Raw genomic sequence first — 23,338 nt, 5'->3', positions numbered from 1 at the left:
TACTAACCAATCGGAGACGAGTCGTCTAAATTCCTATGGAATCATTATGGACGAAGAGGAAGTGGCCGCGGGAGGGCATCAGTAATAGCAAGAATGTGTCTTTGATACAAATATCAGTGGAGATTCGGTATGGAAACAGCTGTTGAGAGTCACAACTGATGTCGTCCGAACACTTCCGGAACAAGTGCTTCACTGACGAATTTTGTTCGCACCACAACGCTATAAATGCTTCACCCACGTACTACAAATACAAATAATCGCCAACAGAACCTAAACACCTAACTTAACCTAACCTAACCTATGCCTATATATACACAATATGCTAATATAATATAATATTAATTTATACTTGAGAAAATTCCCGTTTTGAATGAAAAGCATGTTAAAATTTATGAATGCGTCTGTGGGGTCGACCGCTGGATGTAATGGACTTGAGTCGAGGACGGGTTGGTAAATGCTTCACCCACGTTCTTCAAATACAAATAATCGCCAACAAAACCTGAACACCTAACGGAACCTAACCTACGCCAAACTATACATCTAATTTTTATGTATAATATTAATTTATATATGAGAACAAACCAATTTTTATTACACAGTATGTTAAAATTGATGAATGCGTCTGGGGAGGACGGCCGCTGCTTTATACAGTCTAGTGTGAGGACGGGCTGTCTTCTCCCCAAGCCCGCCCCGACCACCACAGCCCGGTTGGTCCGGCACTTCTTGAAAAAAAACTATCCAGTTTTCTCTTGAAAATGTTCACGTTTGTTCCAGCAATATTTTTTGTGCTCGCTTGGAGTATCGTTTAACAACCGCGGACCGCTGATGTTTATACAGTGTTCTCCGATTGTGAATATGGCACCTCTGCTCTTCACTGGTTCTATTCTGCAGTTCCTTCCATATCGTTCACTCCAGTAAGTTATTTTACGTTGTAGATTTGGGACCTTGCCCTCCAGTATTTTCCATGTGTATTTGATACCTCTCTCGTATCCTTTCCAACGAATACATTTAGAGAGCTTTGAGACGATCCCAATAATTTAGAAGTTTTATCGTGTTAGGTATGCTTTGGGATCGACCGCTGGATAGAATAGACTTGGTCTGAGGACGGGTTGCATAACCCATTCCAGGTATATTAAATAAATGAAAATTACAATATAAACAAAGATAATTAATGATTATAATGCTAACGAAATATAGAGAAACGCGTTAAAATTCACATATCAGAAGTAAAGTCATCTGTCATATATTACGACAGCCGATTATGAACCATTGTTTATCAATAGGTTAAACGATGTAGCTCAAAGGTCAATATTGCTGCTTCTTGGACAACACTTGGGCGCAAGAGAAGGGATGATGTTGTTGTTGTTTAAGATTCGCTACTTGGAACAATAAGTTCCAAGTAGCACGGGCTATGGTGAGCCCGTTGTGGACTTACCTGGCACAGGAGCGGGGCTGTCTGGGAAGAGAAGGGAGACTGAATGAACTAAATGAGCAAATTGTAGAAGCGAACTCCTTTCATAATTTCAGACGTAAATACTTTGTTGAAAAAAAATGGTTTGGGAGTAATTCTATTAGATAAAAGCATGACTGAAAACAAATAGGCGAGTGCACGCGCGCGCACACTCAACTCACTCGGCCGAATGGACAGCCTTCTGGGATTGTAGTCTTAACCGGGCCTCTGTTCAATTCCTGCCCGAGGCAGAAATAAGTGGGCAGAGCTTTTCACCTGATGCGTCTGTTCATCTAGCAGTAAATGATAAACCTACGTGACAGTTAGGTGCTGCATTCCTGGCAATATGTCAGCGAGAGGGAAAGAAAAATACATGTAAACACACATACAGAAAAATAGATCGGGAGTCGGTACATTAGACAACCAACGGTTATAATGGCATGGGGCCCAAGAGCTAACAGCTCGATCTTGCAGGCACAAATAGTAAGCGCGCGCGCACACACACTACGTAAACAAGGGTACTTGATAAGTCAAACAAAGTGAGGGAATCCAGCGATAGACGCCAAGTCATAATTAAGAAACGGAAGACATTCCGTGACGCTAAGCTCAATAAGTCGTAATTAAATAGGCATTTCCTTTGTTATAGATGGCACCTGCTAGGCCAAAGCAGGCCCCTGCCATACTACCTTCCCCCAAGACTCATTATAGTGTAACTCATAACCTGGACAGGTGGTTTGATACATTTGGCGAATTAGAACATTTCCAAACACTCACGTCTAGACAAACTCTACGATGAGTTAGGCTGAAAACCCTGCAAAAGATCTCACTCCAAACTCTCCAGATTCAAGCAGGCCATTACCAGGCTTTGCTCATCCAAGCTGCAACCATTCCCAAGATGCAGTCATCAATTTTAACGTATTGTGTAAACTATAAATCGTCTCTAATACAACTTAAGGACTTAATATGGTTATAGTGCATAATACAGTTTTGTGTATAATAAAGCCTTGGGAAAGTTACATAAAGTGTTTTGGTTCTGTTGGCAATTATTTATTTACATGGATTCGTGTAAATAATCCAAGGCATGTAGGAAGGTGTGACTAACGCGGGGAGTGAGTGAAGCAGTGTAGACGGGAAAGTTGAGACAGTAACTGAGCCCGTCCTTCAACTTGTACTCATCAGCAAAGCCAACTGTTCGTTCCATGCAGCCGCCAAACGTCCCTATTTACGTATGAAAAACACTTTGCATATAAACTCGACTGATGACGCTCGAAAATTGATGGTATAGTGCTTTGCTGATGACCTCTGTTCGAACCGCAACTCTGCAAATGCTTCTCCCACGTTCTACAAATATTGCCAATTGCCAACAGAATAAAACGCCTCGCTTATCCTACTTTAACTTACCTTTGGAGTTTTTCCGGGGCTTAGCGTCCCCGCAGCCCGGTCGTCGACCAGGCCTCCTCGTTGACCAAACCAGGTCAACGGTTTGGACCGTCGACCAAAGGCCAGGGTCTAATGTCTAACCCAGGATCTACCAGGTACCTTAACTAGGGTCTACCAGGGTCCTAGGCCTAAATATAAACATAGCAAAACTGTGTGTGTATGTGCCATACAGGCTCTTTTCCATGGTACTTCGCTCTCTATTAAACACCTAGACTTGTTCCCATTGCAAAGAACTGTAGAGCCTCTGTCCTCCTCTGATAACCATAAACCATTCCCTTAAACATACTATTAAACGAGGATTTGATTTTATATTAACTTTTTACTTAATGAACTTTACGCTTCTTTCAATTTGCATAGAAAACGGGTTATTTAACAACTATACAGTGGGGAGAGACGCCACAGGGATCCTCTCTTCTCTCAGTCTTACGATGCCGCAAAAAGTATTATTTTGTGTACATTTGACAATTTAAAACGCCCCCAGGCTTTTTAAGACAATTGCTAACCAGAAAAGATAGTTTTGCAATCGCTAGATATCTATGTATTCTATACATCTGCCTATCATCTATCATTCGGGCATCTATCTGCCCGAAACGCTGCGCGTGCTAGTGGCTTTACAAGACTGTAATTACCATATTTGTATCCTCACATTCCTTATGTACATTCTTGTATATGCATAAATAAATAAATAAATAAATAAATATATTACCAGTTATTAGAACTAGCTGTTAAATGAAGTAATGTTTGATTTTGTTTTTCTCCACTAAATAATAGTATCAAATAAGCCGTGTTTAAACTGCTATTATTTGCTATCTTGATATAATGAGATAATTGAGACAGCTGGCTGTCATGCAAGCAGTACTAAGGCATTTTTTTTTTTTTGTTTATTCAGTTTATCTACTTTCATTAAAATTAACCAAAGATACTACGTAGATAATAATAGCAATAGTGAATGTGTTATAGTTGCTTTTACTATAGCTGCACAAGTTTTATCCACAAAGTCAAAATACTAGTAAAATTTTTCTAGTAAAATATTGAACAGTATTTAACAATGGTTGTATTCTGCTATTATAACGTCTTATGGAAATTAATAAAGAATACTTGCTATCGTTTCGTATACAATCAGTTATGATTGTACAATATTTTATTAAGTTTTCAATTTTATTGATTTGACAATGACTACAAAATGCTATAAAATTAATTTACACCAGAAAATAATGTTACTTACAATAAATTAGTATGTCACATATGCACTTATTTATAAGCAAGATATTGACTATAAGCAAGTGCGAGAACGGGTTGCGGGGAGGGAGTTAGGAGGACGGAGCTGGGGTAAAGGCGCCCAATCACCTAGACCACTGGGAATCGAACGCCACACCCCTGACTCGATAGATGAATTACACGGAAGTCCTGAGGGTTCCAGGTTTGCTCTATTCCCCCCCACCCCACCCCCCACCTCCCTCGTGTCAGCGTGCGAGCGCGCGCCCGAGAGCCCGTCATTATCATCTCCATCATGGCGCCTCGCCTGCCTCTCATGACGTCATCATGACGCCTCACCTGTCTCATGACGTGACCAAATTCCCACCTGTACTACTTAACACTTGTACTACTTAACACTTGTATTCATTAACATCTGACGGCCCACTTGGCCATAAACAGCACAGCCCATTCTCTAGAGTTGCCACAACGTACAAAATCCAACCTTCTAACCTAACCAGAAACTTGCGAAACCCAAACAACCCACCTAACCTAATCGATACATGGGCAAGCGTGAATATATGTAAACCGATACTATATCATAGTACTTGTTGACCAATCCACACACTAGAAAATGAAGGGACGACGACGACGTTTCGGTCCGACCTGGACCATTCTCCATCGACTTGAGAATGGTCCAGGACGGACCGAAACGTCGTCGTGACTTCATTTTCTAGTGTGTAGTTTGGTCAATATACTTCAGCCACGTTAATGTGACTCGTCGCCTGCATCATAGTAATTTGTCCGTAGGGGAGCATGACATAAAATGGAGTGGAGTAGACGACTTGCTAACAATACTTCCCTCATCTCTCGCTCCTTTGACTCATTAAAGAAGGAATACGATCACGTAAGTGGCGTGGCCGGACTGGCAACCAGGGTTATCTTGAGACGATTTCGGGGCTTAGCGTCCCCGCGGCCCGGTCCTCGACCAGGCCTATTTTTTTTGTTACACACACCCCAGGATACAGCCCATAGCATCTAACTCCCAGGTACCTATTTACTGCTAGGTAACAGGCGAATCAGGGTGACAAACTCTACCCATTGTTTCTCGCCGGCGCCCGGAATCGAACCCGGGACCACAGGATCACGCGTCCAGCGTGCTGTCCGCTCAGCCACCTGTTCCACAGGCGGGTTGCCCCACCAGTGAGGCGAGGGAGAAGGCCAGTGACCGAGTGGGTAAAGGAAAACTAGATTTTCTTTAATTTTAATTTTCTACCACAGACGTGGCCATACATTTACAACGCTAAGCAGCATATACTAACCACATTTTTCTTCTGTCCTCCATGGACAGGGTTAGAGATCTGTTAAACATATAGTTCAGTGATTTATTTATCAACCACAGAAGGTGATTGCAGGGCTTATAAAATGCTAATCTAACATACATTCATAGATACATGCATGCATACATAAGCTAGAAGTGAAAGGTGTGGACAAGAAATACTAATGATGGCCAGTGGAAAGTAACGAGAGAGAGGGGGTAGCGTGAGACGGCAGTCCTCCTCCTCCTCCTCCTCCTCATCCCCCGAAAAAAAAGTTAAATAACCTGCATCTTACACATAAATATTCATTAAGAAAATATACTTGTGTCCGGGGACTGGTGTATACTGGATGTGTATCAGGGGGTTGGAGGACAATGATGGGTGGGAAGCCCAGCAGGTATGTTGCGGGGTAGAGAGGGGGAGGGGGGGGGGTGGTATTTTGTAGATTTCCGGGTGTAGGGGGGGGTGAGGATGAGGGGGTAGGGGGGAGGATTGTTAAGATGGGGAGGAGGCGAGGTCTACACACCATTGTGGCTGCTGGCTTGGCTTGCACCTGTTGTGTTGCACATTAGAATTAAATCTTTCACGGCATGTTTTCACCCTACCATTATGCCAGGGAACTGTTCAGACGCTCAAAATCTTTGTCAAATTTGACCTTGAAGTTTCGTGGATAGAGATGGCCGAAACGCTGAGCGTACTAGTGGCTTTACAAGAATGTAATTATTATTTTTTTTTTTTTTTTTTTTTTTTTTTGATATATAAAAGAGTTATTACATTCTTGTACAGCCACTAGTACGCGTAGCGTTTCGGGCAAGTCCTTAATCCTATGGTCCCTGGAATACGATCCCCTGCCGCGAAGAATCGTTTTTTCATCCAAGTACACATTTTACTGTTGCGTTAAACAGAGGCTACAGTTAAGGAATTGCGCCCAGTAAATCCTCCCCGGCCAGGATACGAACCCATGACATAGCGCTCGCGGAACGCCAGGCGAGTGTCTTACCACTACACCACGGAGACTGCAAATTACTATGCTATGTATCCTCACAATCCCAATGTACCTTCTTGTATATATATAAATAAATAAATAAATAGGTGGCTTCTACAACGTCTTTCAGCGTATTCCACCTGTTGATCAGTGACCGTTCTGTACTGAGTACCGGTAACTCTACATTTCTTCAACATTTGCGTTTTCAGTTGTCATCCAAGTTGTTGTTGTTTCACATTCAGCTACTCAGAAAAAGATGTCTAAGTAGCACGGGCTATAGTGAGCCCGTAAGCTAGCCAAGTCGTCTTCTCATACTTTATTTAAACTTAGTGGTAGGGGTAAGGTAGTAGATGTGGGGGAGGGGTGTTAGTAGCTGGGGGGAAGGGGTTGAGAGGTGGTCGTGGGGAGAAGGGTGGTGTTAGTGGTGAGAGGAGGGGAGAGGGTTCTAAGAGGCAGGGGAGCAGGGGGGTTAGGTTGGTTGTGTGGGGGGGGGGGATATTGGGGATGGGGGGGGGGTGAGAGGGGGTATTGGTGATGGGGGTACTTACTGAACGGTACTTATCTAACAATGACTAAGGTAAAATTTAGATTACAGTGGCATATAACGAACCCCCGAGCCCGAATACCTGGGGCTCGGGTCCCAGATATTGAATATATCCCCAAGCTACACGACTGATGAGCCAACAGTTAAGGAAAAAGGGAGGCAAAGTACTTACCAGGAAAACGCCCCAAGCCAGTACTACTATACAATATCCAACGAAAAGTATCACGAGACAAACGGACACTCAGATTCACTCACTACACAAGGAAGGAACAATTTATGCCCCAGGGCAGCGGAGCCCCGTACCCACGAGGGCTGCTACTGCAACTTGTCCTCACACTTTATACACCGTTATCTCAAGATAACCGATTGGTTGATAACCGATAGGTTATCTCAAGATAACCGTCCATACAATTGGACTAGTCAAGAGCAATGCAACCGTCTCTGTTGCACCTCGCTTTGTGTTGGAAATCAGCCCAGCACTTTAATTACACGATTTTCTGAATTCTAGAATAATTGTGAGGACAATCATGAACAAATCCTTAATTGAGTGACTGAACATTATCCAATATGATGTCCCAAGTTTAAATAATAAATATGAAATAAAAAATTAAATTTATTTTATTTCATGTATGTTGAGAGGAGCCAGAGATGAGGAGCTGGCCCTGGCACACAGCAGGGGGCAAGAACCCTCTAACGAGCCAAGTAGGGCTTCCCTTATTATTAACAACTTTATTGACAAAATTAATTAAAGTTTTGCCTAATCTGAGTAATTCAATTAGATATTAGAGAGGATAATACTGGTATTCACTGTTACACACGACTGAGAATTATACACAAGACAATAGGTCTAAATGTAGGCTGAAGCACATATACATATCCTGGTTACATTATGTACATAAGACAGTATACGTGTTTCAATCTCCCTATCGTGTACTGTCACACAAGGGCAGGGATGAATTCATAAGAGATACAGCTTAAAAATAAATAAAATCTTTGTTCATTCTTTAAACTGGATAAGCAAATTCAAAATAAATTGTGAGGATGACTTAATGCACCAGATTTAATGAAATGGTTACACAGTTGATTATACAATAGGCCAGGAGGTCTAAAATCTTTAAAGTTACATATTCAATAATGTTCAAGTGAACGAGTTAATGGTTTGTCACAGAGTTTACAATCCGAATATTCTGGTAGTGGCTCAGCCTCACTAACATGCTAGATGTGCCTATAGCTAAGGCGAATTCCCGCAATGACTACATCATTGTCTGGTTCAGTTACTGTGCTGACCATACAAATATATATGCTTACAAAAGTTACCATAGCTTTTAATATTGCAGCTTTCAGATCTATGGAATTTGTTAGTTCTATTAAATCTTAATCTCTTTAATTTTAATGTTTCTAATAATTCCATTATATGGTCCAAAGTCATAATCAGTGATTTCTTTCCTGCAAACCAATCGATCTACAAAGTCATGCTTTCCAACTCCAACATGGGATGTGATCCAGACAAATTCTATACGATAGTTAGTATCATTGGCTAGATAAATACGCAATAGCTCAGTTTGTGTCGTGCTTGCCCAATCCTTTAATCTCTGCATACTAGACACGATAGCTTCATTCGTTGTATATACTGCACATGCACAGCCTGCTTTACCAGTGCTCAATTGCACAGAACCATCAGTAAAGGCATAGAATTCAGTTAATTTGAGATTTTAAAGACGACTGTCAATAGCTTCAAGTCTTAATCATCTCATAGTTTCAGAGTTATAGATTTGCTGTAATCTAATGGGTGTATAATGTATGGAGACCGGCATATCTTTCCAAGGAGGAAGATAGTGAAAAAAGGTAAAGAAAGCGGCAAGCCATTACAACTAACATGACCGGTAGGGCACTATGAAAGACCAGAGCTAATTCCTCCCAAACTTCTTTCATTACACAAACAGTTTATTTCTTTCTTTACTTAACTTTTTTTTTAATTTAACAAGTAAATTTTTTAATTTTAACAAGTTAATATCTTTCTTTACTTAACTTTTTTATTACTTTTTTCTTTAAGTCCTTTCTTTACACAACGCTGGCAAATAGGAAGCAAAAATATGCTTGATGCAATGTCTGTTTTAGTCATTCTTAGCAGCCACAGCAAATCTGACACTTATTCACCGTGAATATTTCATCACCCAGGTCCTGCTTGGTGGGGTTTACCTGCTTGATGGGGTTTACCTGCTTGATGGGGTTTACCTGCTTGATGGGGTTTACCTGCTTGATGGGGTTCTGGGAGTTCTTCTAAATCCCCAAGCCCGGCCCGAGGCCAGGCTCGACTTGTTAGAGTTTGGTCCACCAGTCTGTTGCTTGGAGCCGCCCGCAGGCCCACATACCCACCACAGCCCGACTGATCCGGAACTTCTCTTAGAAAACAGTCCAGTTTTCTCTTGAAGATGTCCACGGTTATTCCGGCAATAGGTCCCAGCTAATGAGAAAACTACCACTGATCTATATTGTTCACTAGTGCCACAAAACTGGGAGCAACCGGAGACTTGCCACACCAAACACCGTGTTCAGGCTTCACCACTCTCGTCTTCACGAAGACAAGAGTGGGAACTCCTACTTCACACCTGAAGGTGCTTGGAAAAGACAATAATAATTACATCACGGCCTCACTACCTACCACAAAATAGTCCTCGTGATTTGTTAACCAGAAACACGCCAAATTGGTCTTCTTGAAATCACATTACAATTAAATTCTAAGGTGTATTGCGAGGTGTGTCGTTACCTTAAGGAAAAATAAGTATCTAATTTTGTGTAATTTTTCCAGGTTTGGTGAGCACTGGACTAGACTGAGATGCACAACGAGAAGGTGGAGTTGTAAAAAGTCTTGCGATTAAGGGGTTTTACACCGTCAAGAGATTCAGTTAAGCCACTAATTGTATTTTCTTTTGTATGCAGGATTAAGTAGTGTCATTTTGAGTAATACAGTATTAAATCCTAAATATTGAGAGTTCAGATTTCGAACACTATGCGTGTGCTAATTGAAATCATTTAAGATATCCATTCTCTTAAGTGTTCGAATAGGAGTATTTACTTGAAGTGAAATATTGCTATGATTTAATGATTGTGGTTGTATTTCACGTGGGGAGTGTGATGGGGGATTTATATCCATATGTTAACCATTTCAATGGGGGATTTATATCCATATGTTAACCATTTCAATGGGGGATTTATATCCATATGTTAACCATTTCAATGGGGGATTTATATCCATATGTTAACCATTTCAATGGGGGATTTATATCCATATGTTAACCGTTTCAAAGTGGGTGCACTTCAGCAAAAGGTCAAAGCTGTGCGTGGCAGTTCACCTATAAAAATGGTCTATGTTGCCTATATACGTTTCTTTTGTTATATATTTTTTATATACACATTCAAGTCTAGATTCACCTAGCCACTTAACACTAGACTATTACAAATAAACTCCTAGGAGCACACCTAGCTGATACTAACCAGAGGGCAAAAGTTCTAGCCAAGATCAAAGGGGAGCATAAAACACCAACACCTAGCTGATGATATTTAGTTAATAATCGTCATTCGCCCTAATTATTAATCGTCATTCACCCTAATTTCTAATCGTCATTCACCCTAATTTCTAATCGTCATTCACCCTCTCCGCCATTTCGTTTAGGATATCCATTCTCTTATGTGTTCGAATAGGAGTATTTTGACCAGACCACACACTAGAAATTGAAGGGACGACGACGTTTCGGTCCGTCCTGGACCATTCTCAAGTCGATTGTCGATAGGAGTATTTACTTGAAGTGAAATATTGCGATGATTTATTGATGATTTGGCTGTATATGAGGTGGGGAGTGTGATGGGGAAGTCAACAAAGCTAATGAAAGACTGTATAACGAACATTGCGGAGCCCCTGAATCGTACATGTCCAATAATGGTATGTATTACCAAAGCGATCCTAGGTATGTAGACAGGTAATTTGGGTTTACGCTTTCAGGTGATGAGTGTGGTGTGATGAGTCGGACGTCAACCAGAATGCATTCTGCTGTAATACGCACTACTGTGTGTGTTACAGCAGCGTCTGTGTTCGATTCCCGTTACCCCACGCCCACCCCCCGAAAGTGATCAGACCCAGTTTTCCACTTCGTCTTCACGCCCCCAGTTCCTTTTCCTCATATTCCTTCAAAGTGTCATAAAATCACACTGGCATAAGGCTATCTACCGACGTCAAAATTTTGGATTTGTAATTCTCTTGATAACTATTTTACTGAAATTAAAAGCCCCGAAATATTGACGCATTATAGGACTAATCTCTCTAGCTTTGTATGCTTTTTGCTAGACAAAACCATTTTAAATTTGATGCTTGTAAAATGGAAAGAACGGGCTGCTTAGCCAGCCTATCCCCGTACAAGAGAAACGACCTGCCAGGACAATAGACATGTCTGGTCAGAACATTCTCATGTTTTGCTTCTCTATAAAGACTCCAAACTTTTACCCAAACTAGTAACACACAAAGCCAAGTAATCCACCTGGTCACGTCTACACAACTCTGGATAACACGGGTTCAGAACAGAACTCTCCTTCCTCTCACAACTGCTAGATCACAAGGACGTGGCCTTGGCTGCCATGGAGAAAAAAGCAAATCGTTGATGTAGTGATATTTCGTGAACGCTTCCGACGTTCTTTTCGTGCGCAGTTTGTTTGCAACCACTTGGGGTGTACGGTAGAGCGACGGGCTTACTTCATGAAGGTCGACGTTCAATCCCCGACCGTCCAAGTTGTTGGGGGGACCATTCCTTCCCCCCCGTCCCATCCCAGATTCTTATTCCTTCCAAGTGCTATATAGTCGTAATGGCTTGGCTCTTTCTCCTGATAGTTCCCTTCCATTTCGACGTGTGACCATGCTGTTATTGCAAACAAAATGCAAGATTGACCTTTAATTTCCTAATGAACAGAACCCAGTGCGTAATAGTCAACAATGTAAAATCCCCATCAGTTCCCTAGTCGGGCCTGACAGCTGAGTGGACAGCGCTTGGGATTCGTAGTCCAGAGATTCCGGATTCGAGCTACGGTGGAGGCGGAAACAAATGGGTAGAGTTTTTCACCCTAGTTTTGTTCACCTAGCAGTAAATAGGTACCTGGAATTTAGACACCTGCTACGGGCTGCTTCCTGGGGTTGTGTAGCAAAAAGGAGGCCTGGTCGAGGACCGGGCCGCGAGGACGCAAAGCCCCGAAATCACCTCATGATAACCTAAAGATAGTACTGTTCCCGTACTCTTATCCTCATATCAAATAAAAAGTATAGTACCGTATCATCAGACGACACTTGGGTTTTTATGAAAGTAGACAATATATGTATACATATAGTGGATGCAACAAACCTCCAAAGTTATGTAAATCAGGCCACAGAAATAAGTAATGAAGTTCCAGCTTCTGAATTATGAAAAAAACACGAAAATATCAAAACAAACCACTTATAAAACACAGGCAAACCACCATTATAGAATATATCTTGAGATGATTTCGGGGCTTTAGTGTCCCCGTGGCCCGGTCCTCGACCAGGCCTCCACCCCCAGGAAGCAGCCCATGACAGCTGACTAACACCCAGGTACCTATTTTACTGCTAGGTAACAGGGGCATAGGGTGAAAGAAACTCTGCCCATTGTTTCTCGCCGGCGCCTGGGATCGACCCCGGGACCACAGGATCACAAGTCCAGCGTGCTGTCCGCTCGGCCGACCGGCTCCCCGTCGGTCGAAACGGAAACCCAATATAGAACGAAAACCCAATATAAAAGATTTGCAGGTAATTATAATAATAATAATAATAATTTTTATTTAGGTAAAGGTACATACATAAGAGATTTTACAATGTTTGTTGGCTTTATAGATAGAGCTAGTACATACAATGCCTAAAGCCACTATTACGCAAAGCGTTTCGGGCAGAATTATATATTCAAATTATAATTATATTAATTATAATTATTTTTTCAAATTATTCAAATTATATAATTATAATTATATATAAGAATTATATTCAAAGCCCTTACCTTTACAGAACATACTAAAGAATGTCACAACAGGAAGAAACATTACAGGTTGGATAACAAGAACTTTTCAAATAAGATATGCGAGGCCGATGATAATTTTTAAGACACTAACTGTGCTTTCTGTAAGGAGAATATTGTTGCACAATAACAGCTCCATTCAAAGCTGGAGAAATTGGTGACCTGGAGGTCATCCTGGTGGCCTGGAGGTCATCCTGATGACCTGGAGGTCACCAGGATGGAGGATGTGCAATGATATTTTACTGCTAGATTCACTCCATAAAATATGTAAATTATTGGGATCTATCTTGAGGTTATCTTAAGATGATTTCGGGACTTAGCGTCCCTGCGGCCCAGTCCTCGACCAGGCCTCCTTTTTGTTACACATCCCCAGGAAGCAGCTGTCTAACTCCCAGATACCTATTTACTGCTAGGTAACAGAGGCATCAGGGTGGAAAAAAAAACCTCTGCCCATTTGTTTCCGCTCCACCGTTGATAGAACCCGGAACCTTAGGACTACGAATCCGAAGCGCTGTCCACTCGGCTGTCACGCCCATACAGGATGCCTTTAAAATTGTAAATCTTTATTCTGTAGAACGCACGCGGGGACAATAATTTAAGCTTAGAAAATATTAGAGATACTGGTTCCAAATCTGTACACATAAATTAAGGCACTACGGGCTCACCATAGCCCGTATTACCTGGAACTTTTTGTTTCAGGTAGCGAACCAACCGGGCTGTGGTGGGTATGTGGGCCTGCGGGCCGCTCCAAGCAACAGCCTGGTGGACCAAACTCTCACAAGTCAAGCCTGGCCTCGGGCCGGGCTTGGGGAGTAGAAGAACTCCCAGAACCCCATCAACCAGGTATCAACCAGGAATCTTTAACAACAAAATACACCATTCGAGACCAGGAGGTATGGAAAGGCAATTATCAAAGGAAAGCGCCAAGCCATTACCACTATATAGACCCGGAGGCTCAGGAAAACATGCAAAATAACCCGTTGGAAAGAAAAGGTGCAATAGGTACGCTACGAGATAATTCGATCAACATAAGGGCCCAGGACTTTTCAACACGCTTTACAGACACAAGGAGCATTGCCTGCCGACCTCTCGTGGAGTTCAAAAGAAAAGTTGATAAAAACCAACTCCAGTTGATTCCTGATCAAGCAGGGTTGTGATTCACACGTCAGGATGCGAGCAGCGACGTCTAACAGCCTGGTTGACCAGAGCACCAACCTGGCCGAGGGAACGTTGGTCCTTTGAACCATCACAAAGTGCCCGCAAAATTGATAACGTTCCCAAATCACAGTACTCGCCTAGTTGTGTTTCCGGGGGGTTGAGCTCTGGCTCTTTGAGCCCTCCTCTCAACTGTCAATAGTTTTATATTTATATGTATTTCACATACACCCACAGGAAGCAGCCCGTAGCAGCTGTAAACTCCCAGATACCTATTTACTGCTAAGTGAACAGGTGCATCAGGGTGAAAGAAACTCTGCCCATTTGTTTCCGCCGGAGATCGATGCCCGGACTTTAGGATTGCGAATCCCGAGCAGTGTTCACTCAACTGTTCAGTGGTCTACGTCCTCGGCTCATAACAGAGAGACCCGGGTTCAATCCCCAGGAAGGGCAGAAACGCGTGGGTAACTAGCTGACATTGTAACTAGAAGGTGTGAAGGATAGATGAAATTGTTTATGTAATAATCTAAGATGAGGTCTGATAAAGACCTTTTGTGCCCTCTGTAATGCTTTTGCGCTACCACTCACAGGACGAGTATGGGGTGCACAATAAACTAGCCGCCGAACAATCAAATCGTGGGCACACTTACTTTCCCCTGATGCCTTTGTTCATCTAACAGTAAAATAAGCCCCCGTGAGCTAGGGAGTTGTTGTGGGTTGCATCCAAGGAAAAGTTATAAGTTGTCTTAAGGGCGGGGTGGATGGGGAGGGGGGTGGACCTCGATAAGCTGAAGTGCAGGCTTCCTGTCCCCTACAACGGGAACGAAGCTGAAGCAGCAGCTTGTTCTATGAACGCGTTCGTATCACACTATTAAATAACTGATCAGTTCGAGAGAAAATCTTGAAGACATTAGTCAAGTGACAAATTTGATTAATATTTTTCCAAGCACGAGTTTGGTGCTAATTATGCTACATGCAAGATAATTTGTAATACAGATAGCAACTGTAGATATAAAAACAGAGCTATGACCGTAGTGTGGCGGTCATAGCTCTGGCACTCCAGTTGGCCCCGGTAGTGTGACGCTGGAGGAGCGGCACTGACACCAGATCAGTGGCACATGTGTGGAGGGTCCGACAGGTGTTAAGACCTTGGCAACGTGCCACTGAGCGCCGGACCCATCACCACACTAGCGGCCCAGCATAGCTTAACCAATAACAGGAACACGACCTCCACTTTCCGCTCTACCTTCCACAAGTTGTCGCACCCAAGGGCACCCACCTGCCCACTGGGAAGACGAGGCGGAGAAAGCTTTGAGGTACTGAGGAATAAGACTCCTTCTCTCAGGGGGGTGGGAGGGAAGCACCTACCATGTGTCTATAAAGTCGTGACGACTTTTGACGACTATTGCATTGCAACTTTCACTAATATACCTCGTCATGCTGCATGCTCGGGTGGTGTGTACAGCATGAACATGCCCACAGTCACCATACTTATCAAACTATATTAGGGTAAAATATTCCGCTTTCCCCAGACAAACAATATTTACTGCTCAAAGCATCATCTGATCTCACACAGTTGAGCACGACTCTAGTGTCGGGGGGCCAGCCTACCTTACACGGTCCTGGGTGGCTGTGTTGGCGCTGGTGCTACTGGTAGTGGTGGTAGTGGTGGTGGTGTTGGAGAGCCTTGGTGGAGGTGATGGTAGACCACGATCACAACACACACTAGCGGGCCACCACCAGCCAGCCGCCCCGGCCACACACCCGCCAGAGGGAGGGGCACAACCCCACCTCCCCTTCCCCCGCACCTCACCTCTAACCCCGCCCCTCCCATCACCAGTTGCCCACCCTCACCTCCTGTCCCACTACACTGGCTCGGTATTTTCATGTTAGAACATTTATTTTCCGATAATATTGACAGGAAGTGCAATGATTACAGGAAGGGAAAGCTGCCTGAATGTCTCTCCTTGCGAGAAACTCAGACAAATCAAACCAGGGAGATTGTCATATAGTCAAGAATTCCATGGTGTTTTAACTTATAATAAAATATAATCATAAATTTTTGCTCTCTGCATCAAGCGTATGACTATTTATTTCTGTTCGCTTGTTTACGATATGCAGTGAAGTTTTATCGCGAATGAAGGTCGAGAAAGTTTAGACAATGGGAGCGCCTCTAGCGGCTACCACAAGTACTAAGTACCAAAACAAACCTGTCGTCCCAGATTTCCACGAGGCTTAGTTGGCACCACCTGCTGAGGTCGGTCTGTGGCGCTGTAGGTGAGAGCAGTGTATTCACACCCAGATTTGTCCCACACGGGTTCAGATCTCGCGGCAGAATAGAAACACATGGGCAGCGTTTTCTTGTACCTGATGCCACTGTTCACTAGCATTAATATGTTCCCCCGGAGATAGACATCTGTCGTGGGTCGCATGCTGGGGAAGGTAAGTTGTTGGGCTAGAGGGAGTTCGGTAAGTCCAGCAGTCCAGCCCAATAAACTCGCCCCTCGGGGCAAAAAAAAAAAAAAGGTGGGGGGGGGGATAACTCGCTATCGTCTCATTCCTACACTTCAACAGCACGCTTCTCCAGTTCACCCTTTGGCCTCCTGTCGCTTGTTTCCATTTTCATTCACTTTACGTGTTGAACTTCAGCGTTGAACGTGTTACGTGTTGAACATTTCTCGGACCAACGCGCAATTTGTTTAAGTTATCTTGGCGAAGACTCCAATCTTCATCTGTCACAACTCTTCTCATTAATTTTACATCATCTGGGAACATTGACTCAACGCGTGTAGATTCACCATATACATATATACGAGTCTTCGTCCCAGTACCGATCCTTGAGGTACTCCGCTTGTTACCCAACGCCAGCCCGACTTCTTGCGTGAATGCCTGAGAAAACACATTAGAAGTTGAGTTTACCAAGGGTCAATTTTGGTCTTTTGTATATTTCTAATATGCTGCGTATAAATGATTTAGTCAATGGAATGTTAAACAATACGCGCATGTTTGTTCACGACCAGATACTGTGACAGTCATGCAGTACGAAACTACTACAGGACGACTACAGGTAGACTGATACAACTTGAGTTTTAAAATGTCATTTGGATATATGGAATTCTTTTTTACTCTTGCGTAACTGAAACAAACGCTGATAAATCGTGTGTATTCACCTAGTTGTATTCATCTAGTTGTGCTTGCGTGAGTTGAGCTCTGGTTCTTTCGGTCCGCCTCTCAACTGTCAATTAATCAACTTTTTTTCTGCTGCTTACGGGAAGCAGCCCGTAACAGCTGTCTAACTCCCAGGTATTCATTTACTGCTAGGTAACAGGGGCATCAGGATGAAAGAAACTCTGCCCATTTGTTTCTGCCGGTGCCGCAGAACTACGTATCCAGCGTGCTGTCCACTCTGCCACCAGGCGCCTTGATGTGTGTGACCCTGGGTAGGATATACTGAACATGTTCACTCATTGTTTGTTGTATACCCCAATGGTAAAGATGAGCGAGGGATCAAGTATGTAATGCACCTCTGGCAGGCTGTGTTGTGTAAGTATTCCCATTGTTTACTGACAAAGAAGGCGGTCCTTGTACAACACTGAGCGGCCGACAACACGGCCTGAATACATTTGTCCCAGTGACCTTCAAGGTCGATACAACGTGACTAAATTCTTGTCAGTTCCATCCATGCTGCGATGTGTACAGACTTTCATGTGTGGATGGTTGCCTCTTTTTTCCTGTAAATATACAAGTATACACCCAATAACACAAAAGACGCGTGACGATACTTTAACAACGTGGACATCACAATTCGTAGTACAACACTTATAGCTAACAATTAGTTTTTTTTTTTTAGTTTTTTTTTTTCTACCACAGACGTGGCCACACATTTACAATGCTAACCAGCGTATATACATTTCCTTCTGTCCATGTTGTGAGACGTTTATTGACAAAACATTTAACATTAATTTAGAATGAGAGTATGCTATTTATCCTTAAAATTATATACTTATTACATCAAGAAGTCAAGCAAAATAAACACAGCCCCCAGAGGCTAACCTGTGTGAATCACAGGTTATGTGGTCAAATTATGTGCTCAGTGGTTATGTATTCACCTAGTTGTATTCACTTAGTTGTGCTTGCGGGGGTTGAGCTTTGCTTTTTCGGCCCGCTTCTCAACTGTCAATCAACTGTTTACTAACTACTATTTTTTTCCACACCACACACACACACACACACACACCCTAGGAAGCAGCCCGTGACAGCTGACTAACTCCCAGGTACCTATTTACTGCTAGGTAACAGGGGCATTCAGGGTGAAAGAAACTTTGCCCATTTGTTTCTGCCTCGTGCGGGAAGGCAGGACCTATGTGGTCCTATTATGTGTTCAGGTCAAAATGTGCTGTGTGAATCTCAGATCATGCAACATATCTCTGATTTAAACAGCATTTAATATGCTTGTGAGAAAAGTCATCTTTTTGTCATTAATTCCATGATAATTCCGAGTATGCAGCTGGTGGTCTCCCTGCTTTCTCTGCTGAACACTTGTCTTGGTCTATCCTGTAGACCCGCAGTACCATTATATACCACACTCATTATTAAATTATATTGTCTAAGAATACAAGGTATGTTCCTAGCAAAGTTTGAGTAGCTTGTGATAAGCGAATACCTGACAAACACAAACAAGATCTTATGGTGTTTGCTGGAGTGGTGTTTCACTTCAAACAATAAAATGTTGTTCGTTTGGGAATTATTTCTTCAACTTTAGGTGTGGAGATCAGGGCCAAGCTGTGAGGATGGTCTACAGAGATACATAAGCGTGAAATAGTTTTATTACCTTTTTCTCTCTACTATTAACAGCTTAAACGCTTCCTTGATTACGTGTCCTGCTTTATAGTTTGTCACATGACCATCCAAGTTGTAGATTCAGCGTCTGAAGCTATGGAGGGAAATATAGTAACAAGTGTATTCCAATGCAACACTGCACATCAAGTATATTTACATACATTACATTGCAGCTTGACGGATACGTGTGTACAAAACGTACACTGGGTACATATAGTCTTGAATACACTGGGTACGTATAGTCTTACACTGGGTACGTATAGTCTTACACTGGGTACGTATAGTCTTACACTGGGTACGTATAGTCTTACACTGGGTACGTATAGTCTTACACTGGGTACATATAGTCTTACACTGGGTACGTATAGTCTTACACTGGGTATGTATTGTCTTGAGTACACTGTGCATACCAACCCCTTTATCCCCACTTCCCTACGTCCTCTCAACGACACGCTCTCTCTCTGTGACCCAGAATAAAAAATGAAGATTAATTTAGCTATTAAATGTGTTTTATGCATGTGGAAGAGGAGCGCTGTCAAGAGAAATGTAGGTCAGGACTGATATACTAGCTGGCCTGTGTGGAGGGAAGTGTATACCAGCTCCTCTTACTGTCCTCTGGTCCCAGCTGTCTTCGTTCATGGCTCTCTTGCTGCACCACACTCCCTCCACTCCTCTCTTCCTGTGGATGTTGTGCTTCCACCCCCTTCCCCCCCACTCCTCCCTCTCTGTGGATGCTGTTCTTTTATCCTCTTCACTCCTCTCTTCCTGTGGCTGTTGTTCTTCCACGCCTCCCTCTCTGTGGCTGTTGTTCTTCCACGCCTCCCTCTCTGTGGCTGTTGTTCTTCCACGCCTCCCTCTCTGTGGCTGTTGTGCTTCCCGCTTGCGTAGTCAGGACTGGGTTTGGGTTTACTGGGTTTGGCCAGTAAATGGGCGGGTGATCACGTGTACTATACACCTCGTGATGGGACAAAGCTAAACATGAAAAAAGTACAGCATTATAGTGATTATATTTTAATGTAGCAATTATATTGTTGCACTAAACATTTAAGAATTTGGAAATATTGCATATTAGGTTAAAAGTGCTATAATGATACCTTTCAATAACTTGGATTCTTACAACCAATTTGCTAAATTTCAGACTATCAATTTGCCTGTCTGACGTTCACTGAAGAGATTCACAGAGTTTTTAAGTTTAGTTCATTTATTATGCACCCCATACCCATCTTGTGGGCGGTAGTGGAAAGGGTTACAGAGGCACATAATGGGCTCAGGGACTGAACCCCACAATTCATTTAGCTAAACAGAGGCGGTTTTCTCTCTTTTGTTGTGCGTACTAGTGGCTTTGTGACGGTGTTATTTTGTGTGTATTTTGTGTGTGTTAGTGGCTTTAGGCGTAGTATATATTAACTCTATCCAGAAATCTAACATCCTGTTTGTAACTAATTTTGATTAGTCCCATAGGACCTGCTTTTAGGACTTGTCTTCGTTTATTGGACTGGTGCATGAGGTGGGAGAATACTCCACATGCCTCATTCATGTTGATTGACAGTTGAGAGGCGGGACCAAAGAGCCAAAGCTCAACCCCCGAAAGCACAAGTAGCCGAGTACATACTTTGCGTCATCATGGAATCGAATGCGAAAAAATCGCAGAATGTAGAGATTGCTCTATCAGTGATGTCCAGGAAATGTGTAAGTACTTCATTCATAACGATGTACTGCCAGAAATCCTAGCAAAGTGTCTAAAGTTTGCTTACGGTAGGTGCAGCCTGCACATGACTGTAAAGCTGCCGCCCAGTTGGGTGGGTGTGGAGCACATGACTGTAAAGCTGCCGCCCAGTTGGGTGGGTGTGGAGCACATGACTGTAAAGCTGCCGCCCAGTTGGGTGGGTGTGGAGCACATGACTGTAAAGCTGCCGTCCAGTTGGGTGGGTGTGGAGCACATGACTGTAAAGCTGCCGTCCAGTTGGGTGGGTGTGGAGCACATGACTGTAAAGCTGCCGTCCAGTTGGGTGGGTGTGGAGCACATGACTGTAAAGCTGCCGCCCAGTTGGGTGGGTGTGGAGCACATGACTGTAAAGCTGCCGTCCAGTTGGGTGGGTGTGGAGCACATGACTGTAAAGCTGCCGCCCAGTTGGGTGGGTGTGGAGCACATGACTGTAAAGCTGCCGTCCAGTTGGGTGGGTGTGGAGCACATGACTGTAAAGCTGCCGCCCAGTTGGGTGGGTGTGGAGCACATGACTGTAAAGCTGCCGCCCAGTTGGGTGGGTGTGGAGCACATGACTGTAAAGCTGCCGTCCAGTTGGGTGGGTGTGGAGCACATGACTGTAAAGCTGCCGCCCAGTTGGGTGGGTGTGGAGCACATGACTGTAAAGCTGCCGTCCAGTTGGGTGGGTGTGGAGCAAGACTAGTAACTGTGTGACACACTCACCGATGATATAAACTGCCGTATATAAGAACTGTTGTAGGCCACTTGAATCACTTGATATAAAAAGACTATTGATATATATCAATTAACATATTTGTGTATGAATATATGAAAGTATTTATTGTATATGTATAAATGTATATGTGTTAAAAATTGTCCTTGTGTCACAAGATTGTTATTTGTCAAGATTAACGAACTACGGGTTTCAGTTCCTGAACCCATTATGTGCCTCCCTAACCCTTTCCACCACCACCCACGGGATGGGGTGCATATAAATGACTAAACTAACTGCCAGCTGGTAGTGGCGGGGTGGGCTGCGGGGTTGCAACCTGTTCTCGCAAATTTAATAAGTCAATATTGACTTATTAAATATGTGCATAGGTGACATACTTAACATAATAGTTTTCCTTGAAAAGCTTCATAGAAAACACCGACCTTACCTAACCTACTTAGTATGTTAAGCATCTTATTGCTTCGTAATTACAATTATTACCTAACCTATACCTATAATAGGTTAAGTAACAATTGTAATTACGAAGCTATAAGATGCTTATTTTAACATACTAAGTAGGTTAGGTAAAGTCGGTGTTTTCTATGAAGCTTTTCAAGGGAAACTATTATGTTTAGTATGTCACCTATGCCCGCAACTAATAAGTCAATATTGACTTATTAAATTTGCGAGAACGGGTTGCCCTGGGTTGGTGGTGGTGAGTTGGTGTAATGGTGACGGAATTGGGAGGGAAGGGGGGATGTTAGTGGTGAAGGGGGAAGGCTGGTGGTAATTGGATTGGTGAGGTGGTGACCGGGACGGCTTGTGGTAACGAAGGGGAAGGGGTGGGAAGGAGGGTGTGGTAGAGGGGGGGGGGGGTACAGCTAGCTGGGTTCGTTCTCACCTCTCGATCGGGAGTTCCGGGCGGGACAGAATCAAGGGACTCAGAATGTGGAATGACTTTCCCAATCATGTTAAAGACTGTACCTCTCCCAATCAGTTTAAGATAAAAACTAAGCACTAGGGTACAAGTGACAGGATGAACAACCCAGCGGGTTTTCTTCCTATTGGGGAGTGTTGTACATTCTGCTATGGCGGTATGTTCACTCACAAGATGAGTGGCGCTGCCCAATACTGTCACTATGGCGGTATGTTCACTCACAAGATGAGTGGCGCTGCCCAATACTGTCACTATGGCGGTATGTTCACTCACAAGATGAGTGGCGCTGCCCAATACTGTCACTATGGCGGTATGTTCACTCACAAGATGAGTGGCGCTGCCCAATAAACTCGCCCCTCGGGGCAAAATTTAAAAAAATTTAATTAACTCCCTGTAACCTTTAATTAACTCCCTGTAACCTACCTTACCCCTAAAATGTCAACCCATGTCTGCTATTTTTAAACAATGCTGTTTGTCGACCAAATTGTATTTTTGCCCTTTTTCTGCCATGTTCCCCCTTTTTATTTTATATGTTCTCAACACAGTTTATACTTTAATCTCAATTTTTTTTTTTGAGATATATACAAGAGTTGTTACATTCTTGTACAGCCACTAGTATGCGTAGCGTTTCGGGCAGGTCCCTGGAATACGATCCCCGCCGCGAAGAATCGTTGTTACAACCAAGTACACATTTTACTGTTGCGTTAAACAGAGGCTACAGTTAAGGATTTGCGCCCAGTAAATCCTCCCCGGCCAGGATGCTTAGTATTAAGTTTTAGTCTTTAGTGTTTGTCCTGCCCGAAACGCTTTGCGTCATAGAGGCTTTAGGCATTGTATGTACTAGCTCTATCTATAAATCCATCAATGTTTGTATCTCACCTTGTATGTATGTACTTTACCTAAATATTTGTATTTGCCCGAGTATTTGCCCGAAACGCATTGCGTAATAGTGGCTTTAGGCATTGTATGTACTAGCTCTATCTATATATC

General features: G+C 43.1%; 1 protein-coding gene and 1 long non-coding RNA gene across 9 annotated transcripts in view; one reads left to right on the top strand and one right to left on the bottom strand.

Moving 5' to 3' along the window:
- Positions 1 to 23,338, bottom strand: part of LOC123761342 (excitatory amino acid transporter 3) — a 167,395-nt gene that overhangs the window by 102,020 nt on the left and 42,037 nt on the right. For 2 of the 8 annotated variants that reach the window (XM_069312740.1, XM_069312752.1), the window contains exon 1: positions 15,767 to 15,948. The exons of 3 other annotated variants lie outside the window; for them this stretch is intronic. The gene's annotated coding sequence lies outside the window, so the exon portion shown is untranslated. Of the gene's footprint in view, positions 1 to 7; positions 158 to 7,104; positions 7,126 to 15,766; positions 15,949 to 23,338 lie in introns of those variants that run through there. 3 more of the 8 variants (XM_045747307.2, XM_045747308.2, XM_069312731.1) reach the window with 3 other exon arrangements.
- The window catches only part of LOC123761345 (uncharacterized), a 70,699-nt gene continuing 48,000 nt past the window's right edge, over positions 640 to 23,338 (top strand). Inside the window, exons 1-2 of the long non-coding RNA XR_006773222.2 lie at positions 640 to 914; positions 9,742 to 9,837. This is a non-coding gene — a long non-coding RNA (uncharacterized lncRNA). The remainder of the gene's footprint in view (positions 915 to 9,741; positions 9,838 to 23,338) is intronic.

This window comes from Procambarus clarkii, chromosome 7 (assembly GCF_040958095.1).
Source record: "Procambarus clarkii isolate CNS0578487 chromosome 7, FALCON_Pclarkii_2.0, whole genome shotgun sequence".
Classification (NCBI taxonomy): Eukaryota; Metazoa; Arthropoda; class Malacostraca; order Decapoda; family Cambaridae; genus Procambarus; species Procambarus clarkii.
The sequence above is the reverse complement of the archived record's forward strand: the minus strand, read 5'-3'. Positions and strand labels throughout refer to the sequence as shown.